Genomic DNA, 11,175 nt, shown 5'->3' on the forward strand with positions numbered 1-11,175 from the left:
ATTCCAGAGGAATGCAACCTAAGTGAATCAGGGTCATATGGAAAACACTCTGTATACCCATTCCTCTCAAAAATGTAGTCTTGTCATGTCACTTGCCCAACTATTTCTGTCTCACCTAGATGACTTGCATCTTTCTCTGTGGTCAGGAATGTGTCTTCCTGCTTTGGGCCTTCCCCACCCACAGGTAGGTTCTCTTCCCTGAGGCTTGAGGAATGTTTATCCAGCAAATGTCCTCTGACTCAGGGATAATGTACTCCTCCTGGAATGTATCCCGGGGCAGTGAAGGCCTGAACTCTTACATTCAGTTCTGCTTTCTGGAACTAGTGAACCTGCATTCTTTTGCTCAGGTCTAGGGGTAAAGAAAAAGCCTGTATATATTTTATAAAATGATCTTTATAATTTTTCACTCTACACATGCACCTCAATAAAACTATCCTTTCCCACCAAACTCTGCCTCCTGATTTCTTCTGGTAGCAGTACTGTGTTGTTAGACCTCCAGATTCAACAGGAAGAGCCTAGAAATGAAGTCCCAACCAAAGCACCTGGGCTTTTAACTTAGAAATGAGCCTCAAAGAGGAGACAAAAGTAACTTCAATGCCCTGGTGGATCATTCACCTCGTGTTCATTTGCTGTTCATTGGCAGATGGCTGAGTTTCATGGGAAAACATTGCAGATGGCTGACCTTCACGGGAAAGACGAAAAGACTCAAGCAGGGAGGACTTCAGGCTGTCCAGGAGGAAGCTGGGGGAAGACACAGACAAACCACAGGAAATCTCACCAGACTGCTCAGACCACAAGAGGCTCAAAAGCCCCAACTTTGAGCAAGCAATATTTTACATACGGATTTGAAAGACTAGTGTTTGTTCCTGGAGATTTCTTTGTGGAAAAAATAATGCAAAATGATAAATGTAAAATTGAATGCAAAAATAAAAGGGGTCCATGCAGGGGAGAGTCTAGGGTTTTTTTGTTTTGTTTTGTTTTGTTTTGTTTTGTTTTTGTTTTGTTTTGTTTTGTTTTGTTTTAATTTTATAGCAAGCAATTCAGGATCAGGAAGCTCGCTGAATTGGGCTAGCTGTGCCCTCTAGTGGCTTCTTAGAGGAAGGACTCAAGGAAATAGAATCCCAGGAACACATTCAAACAGGCTAGTGAGAGCTTTCCAGAAATGGTCTCACTAGCTATGGGCCTGCTTGGGCAACTCCAATTGTGTCAGTTGCTGCCCCACATATCAGCATCCAGACAGTTACTGGATAGTTACTTACTGTACCCTTCCAAGCTTCCATACCTTGTCTATAAATAAACGGTATCTTGATAAATCTAAATGCATACCTACTCCAGAGGGCGCTGAAAGGATGGAGATGGTGCTTCCATGGGTGTATTATAATGTATGGAAACTTACTTGTGCTAACATCTTTTTTTTTTTCTGCTTTTGAATCAACTCTTCTGAAGGAAGAGAGGCTTGCTACTGAGAACTAAAGTTCTCAAGGAGAAAAAAAAAAAGCTGCTGGCCTGCTAGCACACACCTTTAATCCCAGCACTCCCAAGACAAGCAGATCTCTGTGACCAGCTCAGTCTACACAGAAAAGACCCTGTGTGAAAACTGAACAACCAAGAAAAGACATGTTAGAGATGCTACAAGACTGGCTGATTAGAACTCGTGACTGCAGGAGGAGGAGGTTGTAGCAGATGTATAGCCAAACGACCTCGGGCTACTTTCAGTCCCTGTAACATCCATCAGCTTTGCCCACCTCTGCATCTAACCTAACATCCTTCTGACTGTCAGGTAAAATCTTTCAGAATGCATTATGAAACTTTAAGAGACCACTAGCTTCAACCAACCTGAAGGCTAAGCATGTCATCAGATGGTGTAATAATCCACTCGGAATAGTTGTTGGCAACCAGCCTGATTAAGCTAATTAAAAGCTTTAAGTTCATTTTTATTGATAGCCAAACCAAGAGCACGCTCCAGAAAGTCTCTTGGCGCCCAAGTTTAGAAATACAGAGTTTTAAAAGCAAAACCAGGACAATACATTACAGTTAGATGAGGATCAGAGTAACCTTGAAATGTTCGTTTCTGGTACAGCATAGTAGTTGTTTTAGACATAACTTGCTAATTATTTTTGTTAATATATATGGGCATAGTCAAGACCATGGAAATCTCAAATGTGTTGCCAAGGGAGATGTGACCAGTAGGGAAAGGGGGTAGAGGGCTGAGAACTGTCTAAGCAAACACAAAATGGAGTCACAAAATGGCTTTCCTGGTCATTTCAACAGCATCTCAGACCTACTGCACAGTCTCATGTAACCTATTTGTCTGATGTTTTGACCAATATATTTGGTAAATGTTTCAATTCATGACTTCCTTTTGTTCAGTAACTTTAAAAAAGTTTATGTAATTGCTTTCACATTGGAAATTCAGTCAACCTGAATCTGTTCCTAGTCCATGGTCCCTGGTATCTGGCTCAAAATAATCTCTTCTTCGCTTTGAGGTAAGAACTTTGTTTCCATAGATACTATGTTTTTATAAAGTGTAACTGAAGCCCCAGTTACACTGTGCAGAAGGTAGAGGGCTATCTATCTCCTGCAAAGCTCCACAAGCCCTCAAAGAATAAAGAAATTTGTTTCTCCACCGGCCTTCAGTACTCCCCAGCTCATGGGCTCCAGCAAATGATGTGATAATTTTGAGTGGTCTGTAAGAGCAATGGAGCCTTTCTCAGCTCTTGAGTGGGCTTTAACTCAAGAGTTAGGCTGCCAGACACTCGTGGACACATAAAGCTTACACTGAGTTAGTGTCCATCTAATCTTGCCTCACATATTCAAAGAATAAAATTAACATATCACAAGGGGGTCAGGTTTAGTTTTTTTTTTTTTTCGGTTTGTATGTTTGGGGATATTTTTGTTTGTTTTTTAGAGATTTTATTTATTTTATGTATGTGAGTACACTGTTTCGAAGGCATCAGATTTCATTACAGATGGTTGTGAGCCACCATGTGGTTGCTGGGAATTGAACTCAGGACTTCTGGAAGAGCAGACAGTGCTCTTAACCACTGAGCCATCTTTCCAGCCCTGTTTGTTTTGATTTGATTTTTGAGACAAGGTATCTTTGTGTAGCCCTAGCTGTCTTGGAGCTGCTTTGTAGATCAGGCTGGCCCAAATTCAGAGATTCACCTACCTCTGCCTCCTAAGTGCTGAGATTAAAGGAGTGCACCAGTATGTGTGGCTACAGGTGGTAAGTTTTAAAAAGAAATACATTATAGATTCCCAGGTGGGTGCTTCAGAGAAAGAAGGCAGACTTCCTGCACAGGGAGAGCAGCTGCAGAAGTGGATGTCATTGAAGGTCACTGCTGTAGAGTCAATAAGGCATGAGAAGTGCAGTAACAATTCTGGAGTTTTGGTTCTTTTGAAAAGTAGAAATATTATAAGAATATGTTTTTGTTTAATCTCAGGTGTGGGATATGGGGCTGCTCCAGTTTGTCCACAGCAGCTGACTGTGACTTTACACACTGCAGATAGTTTCTACAAGTTGTGTGGCATTCAGAATTCTGGGGATTTTTCAGAGGGTATATAAATGCTAGAGCCCTGATAGGTGGGTTGTTGGCTGTTGGTGGGTTGTTAGTTGGTGGTGATCGCAGTTTGTTAAGAAGTCATGAGCAAAGAAGCAAGAAGAAAAATAAATTAGTAGAAAAAAAAGTCCCTGAAGTTTGGCTACAGGGGAGATGCACTGCTCAGTCCAGTTTTTATTCCTAAGGTTTCCAGATGCCCCTCTATTTCCATCAGATCCTCATAAATAGTTCCCAGGCAGGAGTAAGAATAAGGATAAAATGGGCTCCCCCATCTATGGCATCTCAGGGCTCTGACAGAGACAAAGCTGCCACTGAGGACATTTCTGGCTTTTAGTAGAGAAAAACACTACTAAACACTTCAGTTTCAGGATTCCCCACCCTAACCTGCCCATTCAGCTTCTATTTCCTGTCCTTATTACAGGCTTTAGGAAGAATCATTGCATGAATGAATGACCCAGAGCTTGAATAAATGCCCCATGTTTGAATGAATGACCCAGTGCTTCTTAGTGTTTCATCAACTTGATACAAGCTTGTGTCATCTGGGACGAGAGAACCTCAACTGAGAAAATGCCTACATTAGATTGACTTACAGGCAAGTCTGCACAGCTTTTTTTTTTTATTAATACTGAGGAGGAGGGCCCAGCTCACAGTAGGCAGGACCACCCTTAGGCAGATGGTCCTGGGTTGTATAAGGAAAAACCCTGAGCAAGGCAAAGGGAACATGCCACATGCCAGTAAGCATTGTTCCCCCATGGCCTCTACTTCAGCTCCTGCCTTCAGGTTCCTTCCCTCTGTGAGTTCCTGCTTGGGCTTTCCTCAAAGATGGACTGTGACCAGGACATGTTAATCAAACAAACCCTTTCCTTCCTGAAATGTGAGGCAGACAGGACCAAATCAACATCCTTTTAATTAGGGGGATTAAGGTCAGAGTCTATGCCCTGACAGCCTTGATAAGCCAGACTCAACACTCATCACCAAGCCTAATTTTAAAAGCCAAATTAAATACCCCTCCATCCCCACATATTAAATAAATAAATAAATAAATAAATAAATAAATATGATTTAAGAGAGAGAGAGAGAGAGAGAGAGAGAGAGAGAGAGAGAGAGAGAGAGAGAGAATCCTTTTGCCAAGCATGGTGGTACATGCCTGGAAACCCAGCACTTGAGTGGAGGCAGTAGGGTCAATGTATGTAACAAATTAAGTAGTTCAAGGTCATCCTTAGCTAGGTAACAAATTAAAGGCCAGCCCATGCTACATGAAAACTAGTCTCAAAATAAACACCTCAGGGCTGGAGGGGTATCTCAGTGGTTAAGAGTGCACACTGCTCTTGCAGAAGACAAAAATGTAGTTCCTAAAACGTATGGCAAGTGCCTCTGTCTTAGAGTTTTACTGCTGTGAACAGACACCTTGACCAAAGCAACTCTTATAAGGACAACATTTAATTGGGGCTGGCTTACAAGTTCAGAGGTTCAGTCCATTATCAAGGCAGGAGCATGGCAGACAAGCAGGCATGATGCAGGAGGAGCTGAGAGTTCCATTTCTTGTCCCAAATGCAAACAAGAGAAGACTGAGTTCCAGGCAGCTAGGGCCAATGTCTTAAAGCCACACATCCTCTAACAAGACCACACCCACTCCAACAAGGCCACACCCACTCCAACAAGGCCACACCTCCTAATAGTGTCACTCCTTGAACCAAGCATATTCAAACCACCACAGCGGCACAACCTGTAACTCTAGTTCCAGGAGATCTGTGCCCTCTTCTGGCCTCAAAGGGTATCTGCATTCACACACACACACACACACACACACACACACACACACTTTTTAAATTACTCTTAGATGACCATATTTCAATTGCCAGTAAAAACAACATAAATCCAATGCTTTTATCTACTCTTCAGATCTTATTTACATTTCACCAAGGTCCCAGTAACGTCAATTGTGCCAGAGAGTACACAGGCTCAAGCATGGCCTTCCATGGTTGGATCTTTCCTATCACTTCAGTTTTATATGAATGTATGTACACACTTCAAGACATTGACACTTTTTAAGTATGCAGGCCAGGTACATTGTAGGGTGTGTTTAGTTTGAGGATAATTTGGATTACCCACTTCTGGTAAGATGCCACAGTGGTGGTTCTTCTCACGGCATTATACCAAGAAGAATATGCTATCACTTTACCCTGTTCCTGATGATGTTAATATTGATTATTTGGATAAAGGAACATCTTTTAGGGAGACTGAAAGAATAGCCCAGTAGGTAAGAGCACTTGCTGTTCCCACAGAGAAGAGTTGAATTCAGTTTCGAGAACTAACATGAAGGCTCTAACCACCTGTAACTCCAGTTCCATAAGATACAAAGCCTTCTTCTGGCCTACACTGGTATCTGCATGCACATGATGTATAGAAACTCACACAGTCACACATAAATAAACTAAACAAATATTTTTGTTGAGGGCTGGAGAGTTGGCTCAGTAGTTAAGAGCACTAGTTTCTCTTTCAGAGGTCATGAGTTCAATTCCTAGCAACCACATGGTGGTGGCTCACAACCATCTGTAGTGGGATCTGATGCCCTCTTCTGCTGTGTCTGAAGATGCTACAGTGTACACATACACATTAAATAAATAAATCTTTAAAACAAAAAAAAAATCTTTTTGTTGATCTTCAATCCAGGTGTTATGGCTAATGCCTTTATCAAATACTAGCATTCTGCAAGTTCAGGGCCAATCTGCTCTATATGCATACATACATACATACATACATACATACATACATACATACTGAAGACCCTCAAACTCGGGGGGGGGGGTCTCAACTATTTCTCAGTTGCTGCCCTGTCATTGTGGTTACTAGTTTCTCAGCCCCACCTAGATGACTTGCATTCCTCTCTTCCAGTTCCTGCAACTGGCCAGTCTACATTTTTAGCTTGCTTCAGAGAAAATTTTCTATGTCCTTTAAAGGAAAGCCTGTATATATTATATAAAATGATTTTTATAATTTTTCACTCTACAATAACATAGAGAGTTCTAGACAGGTTAGGACTACACAGTAAAAAAACCTTTAAAAAAAAAAAAAAAAAAAAAAAACATCTTCCAGCCAGGCGGTGGTGGCGCTCGCCTTTAATCCCAGCACTTGGGAAGCAGAGGCAGGCAGATTTCTGAGTTCAAGGCCAGCCTGGTCTACAGAGTGAGTTCCAGGACAGCCAGGGCTACACAGAGAAACCCTGTCTTGAAAAACAAAACAAAACAAAAAACAAATCTTCCAATTGTCACTGTTACACTTCTTTTCTTTTTCAGTTAACATGAATCTTGTTGAGAACCAATGTAAGATTATGTAGCTATCTGTTGCTCTCCAGTGTACATACAGGCCCATTAGTGTGTTTGACCATTCCCACCTGAATATATTAGTGTGATTGACAAAGGGTGCTTGCTTAATCCCATTATTTTTCTCTATTTATTAGTTGCATTTATTCAATAATGGAGCAGTGATACAAGAATATTGGAGTGTCTCAGTTTCAAGGAGGCCTTCCTCTTCTCTAAGGAAGGCTTTAACTCAGGAGTTAGGGTAGTAGGGTTCTGGTTTCCTGAATTTGAAGAATAAAATTCTTGGGCCACAGAAGGTATCTTAGTTGTTGTTCTATTGCTGTAAAGAGGCACCTTGACCACAGCAACTCTTATAAAGGAAGCATTTCACTGGGCAGCTTGCTTACAGTTTCAGAAGACTGGTCCATTTTCGCCAGGGCAAAGAGCACGGTGGCAGGCATAGCAAGCATGGAGCTGGACAAGTAGCTGAGAGCCACATCCAGACCTGAAGTCAAAGCCTACTCCGAGTGACACACTTCCTCCAACAAGACCACACCTCCTGATCCTTTTAATCCCTTCAAATAGTGCCACCCCCTGGTAACTAAGCATTCAAATATACAAGCCTATGGGGCTATTCTTATTCACAGGTGGGCACTTAGGAGGCTGTTGGGAGCCGCAGTGAGCGTGTCAGCATTCGCCATTACAAGATGGCGCGGGCATCCTGTCCTCCCACTAGTAAACAACTGACTGCGCAGGTGCAAAAGGCAAAAAGTGCGCCAAAGTCACTGCCCATCCCGGGGCGTAATATGGGGTGATGAGTGAACAGCCAATCAGAAGTGAACACACCACTCTAGGGTACATATAGCAGTGCCTTTTCTGAGCTTAGGGTCTTTCTACTTCTGCTTATACAAGAAGTAAAACCTCGTTGTAGTAACCACCTGAACACTGCCTCACGTGTCTTTTTCTCGGGCGAAAGGGACACGGAAAGGGCACGGAACATCTGGTGCCGAAACCTGGGAATTTCAAGGCGCAGCGGAGACCCCCCAAGTTTTGGGGTGGGTTAAAAGACTACAGGATTGAGGTACGTCTCTGAGAGGTATGCTTGGGGTAGAAGCCTTCATTGCGAGCGGATATTCACCCATTGCCGGTGCTGCAGTAGTTGGCCTCTTGTTTGTGTTGTTTTCGCTTTTAGCTTATTTGTGTTGTGAGGATCCAGCCCACAGCACAACTATTAGGGCAAGTCAAGAGGTTTCAAGAGAGGTCCGCTATCAGAACCAGAGCGTGTTAGCCGGCATAAGGCCAAAGAGCCTAGGGATTAGGCCAAAGAGCCTGGAGAAAAAGATCAGGCCAAGGAGCCTGGGGATAAGGCCAAAGAGCCTGGACAAAGAAAAAAGTACTAAAAAGAAACAAGGGCTACTGCAGAGCCTGTTAAGGTTAAGGACCCTCCACCGCCTGGTGGAGAGAGAGTGGAGGACAAAAGGACCCCCCCCCCCTTTATGGCAGAATCTTTGAGGAACCAGAGCAAGCAATGCCAGTGATAGAACAGATGATCTTTGAAAATGCCACAGCTGAATGCCATGCAGCCATTGTCCCTTGTAGGAACAAGAGGCTACAAGACTGGCTGAGAGCCTGTTGTGGCCAGGGGAGGGGAGCTATTTGTGTTTATTCCACAGGTGAAGACAATCCAATTTGGGTCCCTACGCGGCTGGTGCAGATTGTGAAGAATGAAGCTAGATTGCAAAATGACGGTTCTGATTCTCCTGATACTGACGTTCGATTTGGCGATAAGTATACCACTATGGGCCATAGTTAGATCTTGGCCTGTTCCCATGCCAGTACATTCAAATTCTGCAGTGCTGCCTTTGTTTACAGCTATTGAGTGTTACTTGGTTGCCCAGTCTTCACAGCGCACCCGCCAGCAGCCTGAGTTATATAATGCTACAAGTTTCCCATTAAATTTTACACTTTGTTTTGTGGCAGCAAAACTTTATAGCATAAAGGTAATCTACTTGATGTTGATTTTAGAGAAAATAGATTGCTTACATCGTTAAAGATTGGTTTTGTTTCTCAAAAATATGGTTATAGTCTAATATTACAAAAGAGGCTTAAAAACATAGTTAAACTGCCAATATTCCATTGGCTACAGTTGGTAGTTCAACCGAGAGTTTGAAATTTTTTGATTTGCCTATGTTTATAGAGAAAAGATACAACACGTGTCTTTTAAAGTTTACTGTTTAAATTTAAGGTTTAAGGTTAAAGTTAAAGTCAAAATCACACAGTTCAGGCCTAGCCAAGCCTCAGAGAACAGGCCGGAGGTAGGTTAAGCGCATTTACATTTGAATTAAGACAATGCAGACTGAGCTCTGCAGCTCAGGTGCCAAAAGCTCCTTTTGTTCTGGGTCTTCACCACCTGGTCCTAGAAATGTGCTTACCTGAATCGTCTTTTGTGTTCATTGTTTCTTGTGAGAAGAGGAATAAATCTAAGACCCAAAGACTTTACAACAGTCTGTGGGCTAAAAGTTATGATTATGCTGGAGACATTAAAATTATGCCTACTTCCCTCCATGAGTATAACTGTACCTGCTGATAAAATATTGTTCAAATTGTTTTAATTTCTTTATATTCAAAGTTGTTAAAAATGAGATGCTTTGGATTCCTCTAATATATGTAACAATTATTAGAGAATAAGGTTGGCTTTTATCCGATATATTCATTGGACTAAAAAAGATTGGTTATTAAATTAACCCAAAATAAAGTTCAAATTTAAGATTTATACAGCCTAACTTGTCTACTCCAGCTGCCATTTCAGTAAATGCTTATAGGATTATTATAGATATAAAAGATGTTTTTATACCATCCCTTTACATTTCTGGTAAAGGTGAGAGGTTTACAGTCAGTAAATTTATTCATAAATTTTAAGAGCCCATGAAGCGATATTTGTTAGAAATAATTGCTTCAGAAAATGGTTAATTGTTTTACTATATATATATATATATATATATATATATATATATATATATTGTTGTTGCTTTAATACAAAAAATTAAGAGGTTAAATCTTTTAGTGTATATTATTCATTGTGTGATACTTTATTAGTGGATTTCTCTAAAGAAGTTTTTTCCGCAAGCCTTTGCTCCAAAAATTTTTTTGCTTTAAAAAATTTCTTGGACTACTTGTTGCTCCAGAAAGGATTCAAAGGCAGTGTCTTTTCAATATTTGAGACAAGTTGGGGCTAGAGAGATGGCTCAGCCGTTAAAGGCTAGACTTAAATTTAAAATATAAAAGCTGAACTCCCAGCAACCACATGGTGGCTCACAACCATTTGTGGTGGGGATCTAACGCCATCTTCTGTCTTGCGAGTGAACATGCAAAAAGAAAATGGTTTACTTTTAATCTTGATTTGCTCTGATTTTTAAAAGTTGTTTAGAGATATTAATTGGCTAAAACCTCATTTTAAGCTTACCATAGGAGGATTTAAACCTCTGTTTGATATTTTCAAAGGGATGCAAGTCCTAATTCCCCTTGACAATTAACTATAAAGGAGAGATAGCTTTGCTGAAAATAAAGTAAGCTGTTAGTTATCAACAGATAAATTATATAGACTATGATAAATTGTTGGCTGTTTGTGTTGTTACTACTCATATGTCCACAACAGCCCTTTGACAAAAGAAAACATTAATATGGATTTGCCTTTCTTCATTTAAAAATAAAGTTTATATGATAAAATCCTAAAAACATTTTAGATAAAAGGTTTATTCTTTATTCCACATAACAATTAAATTGCTTATTAAATTATTAAATTTGGCCTATTACATGACAAACATTTTAGACAAATTTGATAATCATATGTTACAGTTTTTCTCTATACATGCTTTTATATTTCCTAAAATTTACTATGCATGCAGACCATAGAAAAGATGTTTGCTATATTTACTATATTTACAGATGCCTCATCTATTGAGAAGACAGTATATGTAATTAAATCATATGTGTATTTTCTTCAGTTTACCCTGCTTCAACACAATTAAATTATGTGTTGTAGCCACTGTTTAAAATGTTAAAAAAGGTGTATCTGCCTTTGCCTTGTTGAATGATATATTTCATGAAGTATAAAATGTTTCAGCTACACGATCTAATATCTCTAGCCATTTGAATAACACTAAAATTAATAAGGTGTTTAGGAATGCATCTGCAAAACCGGTGTCGGTGTGTGTGGACCCCCCATTTTTCTTTATGTTATCCGACTTTCAAAATAATTCTGATAACTTGTATTGTAAGAATGTTACATGCCTTTTGGCACAATGCTGGAATGG

This window comes from Arvicanthis niloticus, chromosome 18 (assembly GCF_011762505.2).
Source record: "Arvicanthis niloticus isolate mArvNil1 chromosome 18, mArvNil1.pat.X, whole genome shotgun sequence".
Taxonomy (NCBI): Eukaryota; Metazoa; Chordata; class Mammalia; order Rodentia; family Muridae; genus Arvicanthis; species Arvicanthis niloticus.